Source organism: Bison bison, unplaced genomic scaffold, assembly GCF_000754665.1.
Source record: "Bison bison bison isolate TAMUID 2011002044 unplaced genomic scaffold, Bison_UMD1.0 scf7180017864180, whole genome shotgun sequence".
NCBI classification, from domain to species: domain Eukaryota; kingdom Metazoa; phylum Chordata; class Mammalia; order Artiodactyla; family Bovidae; genus Bison; species Bison bison.
The window spans coordinates 2,887,572-2,892,978 of NW_011494752.1; positions in this window are offsets into that span (position 1 = coordinate 2,887,572).

The following is a 5,407-nucleotide window of genomic DNA, read 5'->3' on the forward strand; positions in this document are numbered from 1 at the left end:
AGGCTGAGCACACTCTCCCTGCCCCCACCCCCCCAGCAGCCAGTGGGTAATTGGAGCTGGGAGCTGGGGCAGCTGAAGGCTGGAGGCATGAATGTCACGGGGCCAAGGCGCTCACTGCAGATGGCATCATGGGCACAGGGCTGGGGTCCTCCTTTCCCCACTCCCCTCTTCCAGGGAGGAGGTGGCACAGAGGAGCCTGCGAGCCCTGGAGAGCTCTACCCAGGAGGGAAGGGAATGATCAAGGGGAAACGCAAAGCGGGGATGTTCTCCCAGGCACCCCCAGAGAGGCAGAGATAGCCCCCAGCCAAGCCGAACAGGCACAGGCAGGGTTGGTGGGGGAGGGACTGAGAGGGAAGCGGGGAGAGAGGAGCTGGGAGACGAGGGAGGGAATGAGGAAAGGGAGGAGAGATTGAAAATTGTGTGTGTGTGTGAGAGCGGGAGAGAGGGAAAGGGAGAGAGGGGGAGAGGGAGAGGGGAGGGAGAGAGAGAGAGCAGGAGAGAGCGAGCAAGTAAATGCAGCCGAGTCTGCCCGCACACACACGGACACGTGCAGACACACACACTCACCCCGCATGCGCAGAGCCGCGGGCTCCGGTACCCCATTCCAGCGGATAGTCAGAGCCCTCCCCGGCCCACACATGCACAAAATGCGCGCACATGGATGCGCGCACAACACACCCACTCACTGATGTGTACCAAGACGCCTGATAGCCACCAAAGCCTGGGTCCGCGCACTCCCCTTCCCTCGCCCACGCCCCTCGCGCCTGGGTAAAAGAGAAAATGAAACAGGCGGCTCTGGGAGCCAAGAGCTCATCTCCTCCTTACAAGAGGAAGCCAGGAGGAAGAAGAGGCTTGGGGGCTGGGTCCAGTCCCGCTGCTCTGTGCCAGTGCTAGAGGCGTGCTCTTGGCCCTAACCTTTAACCCCAGTCCCCGTGCCCATACTGGGTGCCCGCCTCCAAAGCAGGGGAGCAAAGATAGCATTTTCTGGGCACCGGTGAGTTCCATCTTGCTCCCCTTGTCTGCCCAGAGAACTCCTGACACCTCCCTGTGGACCACCTCACAGCCTGGCATGCTACAGGGTGGCCCCCCTTTGGTGCCCCAGCCATGGCCTGCCAGAGAGGAGGGCAAGCAACACCACATGCCTGAGAACCACGCAGTCCTCTCTCCACCAGCCCCAGCCGTCTCTGTGAGAGCCTGAGAACGGTCTCTGGTTCCAAGCGGCCTCTGTGTCCCCACCCACCCTGCAGCGTCCCAGACCCTGGGAAGAGACGAGAATCCACAGGCCTTGTTGGCCGTGACAGCTCGCAACAGGGGCTGACTACAGGTGTCATCTCACGTTATGTTATTTGCCCTCACTCCGCACAAGGTGGGCATCCCTGTCTCCAGATTACGAAAACCTAAACCCAAAGTCAGCAACTGGCAAGTGGTGAAAACCCAGCCTCCAACTCCCAGGCAGTGGTCTTCCCACCACAGTCATGCGTGCCTCCCTTCCCCATGAAGCAAAAAGTCCCCCAAGCACCTTTGCAGCCATGAGAACTAGGGTTGAGATTGGTGCCCCCACTCCAGAGGCTCTCCAGTGGCCCACCACAGGACATATCACTCCCATTGTCCTGGGGGAGCTGCATAAAAGGGATGGAGGGCGGAGAGAAGAGTTTTATCACCAGATTCACAGAGGATTAGAGGCAACCCAGGATACACCCTGGACCCCCAGGTGCTGCCCCCACCCCCCACACTAATGTCCCCTCTGTGCAGGGGCGGGGAATCTGTCAGCCAAGGGTGGGTCCTGAATGATAGATCAACGGTAGGTAGCTGAGATTTTGGGTCCCCAGGAGAGAGGAAGGGTGACTTACTCCACACATAAGAAGTGAGAGGGGTTGTGGAGAGGAGCCTGCTTTCCTTGTTTTTCCTCTCCCACACTCCCAGTGCTCAGACTTGTCCCAACAGAGATGCAGTGATGCCCAAACATTCGTGCATTTGTCCCTAACCGGGGAGGTGTGTCCCAGGCTGTGATACCAAGGGCTCCTTTAAGAAGCAGCTAAATAAGGTGAGGATCAGAGGAAAGCACAGTGGTGGCAGAGGGGCTCCAGGCTGCCCAAACTCCAGGCGGGAGAGAGAGAAGTGTCATGGAGAGGTGACAAGGAGGCTGGAGATTGGGGACCCACTATCCCTACCAACCCCACCTCATGCCTGTAATGTCCAGGAGATCCAAGTCTCCACCAAGCTTTTCCAAGAAATCCAGGGGCCCCAGACCCACAGATTTCCTTGCTGTAACAGCTAACACATACAGTGCTTGTGCACCAGGCAGTTTTTAAAAGCATTTTATATATTCTGATGGCTGTAATCCTCAAAAAACCAAATGAGGTCGGTATTACCATCCTCAATTTACAGATAAGGCAAGGGAGAGGTTAAATTGCTTGCCCAGGATTACACAACTGCCAGGGACAGAGCTGGGATTCAAAGCCAGGCACTCTAGCTCCTACATACATATACACATGTGTGTGTCTATGCATACCTAAATATATGCACATGTATATCCCTGTTTTTAACCATTACAGCATGCCACCTTGTTCTTTCATCCAGCTATGTGTTCCCTGTGACCCAGCCTCAGTTTCCCTTTTTGTAGCAGCCATGGACTCTCCAGGGTGGAATCCGTGCCAGTACCTCCTCATCCATTGTCCAGACCACAGTTAGAGGGGAGCATGGCCAGAAATGGTAAGTGCCCCCTGCTCAGATTTCCTCTCTGGAAGAACTACCCGCCCTGCCAGCCCAAAGTGAAGGGCCAGCCCATGGGAGAGGGCCTCACACAGCCCCACACAAAGTCTGGGCAGCTGTACCCTCAGAACCAGGCTCAGAGGCTGGGCAAAGCAGACACAGCTGTTGGGCATCTCTGAGGTGGGTCTCAGCTGCCAGGGATGTGGAGAAAGGCCATTGTGAGTCCCGCTCAGCTGGGTCCTGCCAACTCCCGCCACGGCCCCTGGGCGGGGAGGGGGGGCGGCGATTATTTTCCAGTGGGTCAGTGTGGAAGGAGCTTCCGATAACCATCCATGGCTTGCCCACCCAGACCTTCCACCCAGGCTGAACCCACCAGCCTGAGAAGTCAGCGTGGGCAGTGGTTGACCCCTTCCCTTCTCCCCCTATGCTCAGCCCCCCAAACTTGCTGGCCGCAGCTGCAGAGCTGAGGAAGTGCAGGATGTCCTGAGCAGCCAGCTGAGCCCCCCGCCCCCCACCCCAACCTCTCGCTGACCCCAGAGGCAGGGCAGGCAGGCCGAGGGGCGGGGTCTGAGTACTAGCAACTGGAGAAGAATGGAGAACATCACCGCCGGTTCCCAGCTCCAAGCACGGAGGCTGAGGCAGAAACGGACACCAGAACAGGGGTCAACGAGGGGGGTGGATAGGGACAGGGTGAGAGGGAGTTACAGACTGGTGGAGAAACAGGGGGAGAGAGAAGAGACACAAGCGAGACAGAGCACTGGAGACCGTGGTGGAGCAAAATTCCAAGTCAAAAATACACAGCACTCACCCAGACACTCACCAGCTTACGGCCTCCTAAGGGAGGCTTCCAAGTTTAGACAGGAGGGCAGAGCTGAGAAAAGGGGCCAGACTCCCGGTGGGAGGCAGGAACTCGGCGGGAGTTAGTGGGGGGAAGGCCGGTGAGCATCCCCAGTAATGGCCCAGACCAACGAGCCCAGCAGGGGCACTGAGGTTATCTGCTTTTGGGGTGGGGATGGGGGCTGCTCCCTAGGAGGCAGGTCTCCCCAAGACTCCCTCCCCCCCAGCAGCCAGGGTCATCCCAGCTCCTGAAGTCACCTAACATTGCTTCACGTGCGTGACTCGGCCCTCTAGAACCCCCTCCCCCTTACCCTTTGCTCTGATTTTCCTGTCCCTCAAAAAAAAAAAAAAGAGCCTGGAAAAAGAAGGCAGGAGGAAGCTTGAGGGGAAAAGTCTACGACTGCGTGTACATCTAGGGGTGTGCCTGGCCGCACAGCTACAGTGCGTGCATCCGGGGGTGTAGACCTGTGACTGTATGGTCCTGAACCTTCTGAGTGCCTCCTGCACCTGAGCCCCTGGGACTGTGTGCAGATGCCTGCACCTGTGTGCAGGGTTCCCACAGTCAATCAATTACAAAGGATTACGGAGCACTTCCTATGCTCGGCTCTGGGTGGGATCCAGAGCAATTCCAGTGATTCTCCTGGGTCTCAAGGAGCTCACCATCTAGGGGGTGGGATGACAAGGGAGAGAGACAGAGAATGTTATCTATAGTGACTGCGTGCCTTCCACCATTATGGGAGCAGGGTCTTTTTTGTGTGGTACACAGCACCTCAGAAAGCCACAGGAAGAGTCCAGGAAAATACTTGTTGCTGAGTTGTGTATATGTGTGTTGATGTGCAACTGCATTTGCGTTTGACCGAGTGACAGCGACTGTCACGGCAAGGCGATGATGCCTGTGTGACTGGGCTCATGCGAGCACGTGTGTGCCTGTGAGTGACAGGGTCTTTTGTAATGTGTGGCTGTGTGCAATTGCTCTGCATTCATGCATGCAGGCGATAGTGACTTTTTCTGTGTGGGTGACAGCGACTCCTCCTTGTTGTGTATGAGAGCATCTCCCCGTGACCCTATGCCTGTGCAAGGGTTGGTCTCCCGTGGGTGTGTCCCACCCTTCTGAGCTCCCCTGTGCAGTGGCAGCGTGCCTCTTCCCTTGTCCCCATGTGGGTGTGTCCAGCAGTTCCTGTCCTTGAGTCTGCCTGGGTGTCCCTGGGTGTGCATGTGGCCGTGTGTGTGGGCATATCTCTGTGTCTGCATGGCACATTTGCTTCCCCCTCATCTTGGACCACAGCCCCCTATATCCCTCCCCTTCCTGGGGCCTGAGCCAGCATTGAGGGGTGGGCTCCCATCCCACTGGTTTTCCTTCTGCGACCTCCAGACCTCCACCCCCGCCAAGCCCCCCTCCCCCGGAAAACGGGAGGCTCTCTCCATTGCCTCTATAACCCCCACCCCGCAGGCTTTACCTGCACACTGGACAAGGGAAGGCCCCAGGCAGAGAAGGGGCACCAGAGACACGTTGCAAGGGGAGGGAAGCGGGTGGCACACAACACGGGCCCATTCCTCCCTCTCTTCCCCAACCACCCTAGCTTGCAACTCCCCTAATTATCCAGGGACCCTCAGATACACCCCCCAACACACACACATACACACACACACCCCCAGCCGCGTTTTTGCAATTAGTTGTGTTGCAACCAGAGAGCCATGTTCAATTGGGGAGGCGAGTGAAGTGCGGGGGGGAGACTTTCTTCTCCTGGGGCCCGGGCAAGCCCACCTCCCACCCCACTCCTACCGCCCTCCGCTGCTGGAGGTAGCCTTGCAAACGCCACTCGGCCTCGGCCTGGGAGGCTGGGGGTGGGAGCTGGGG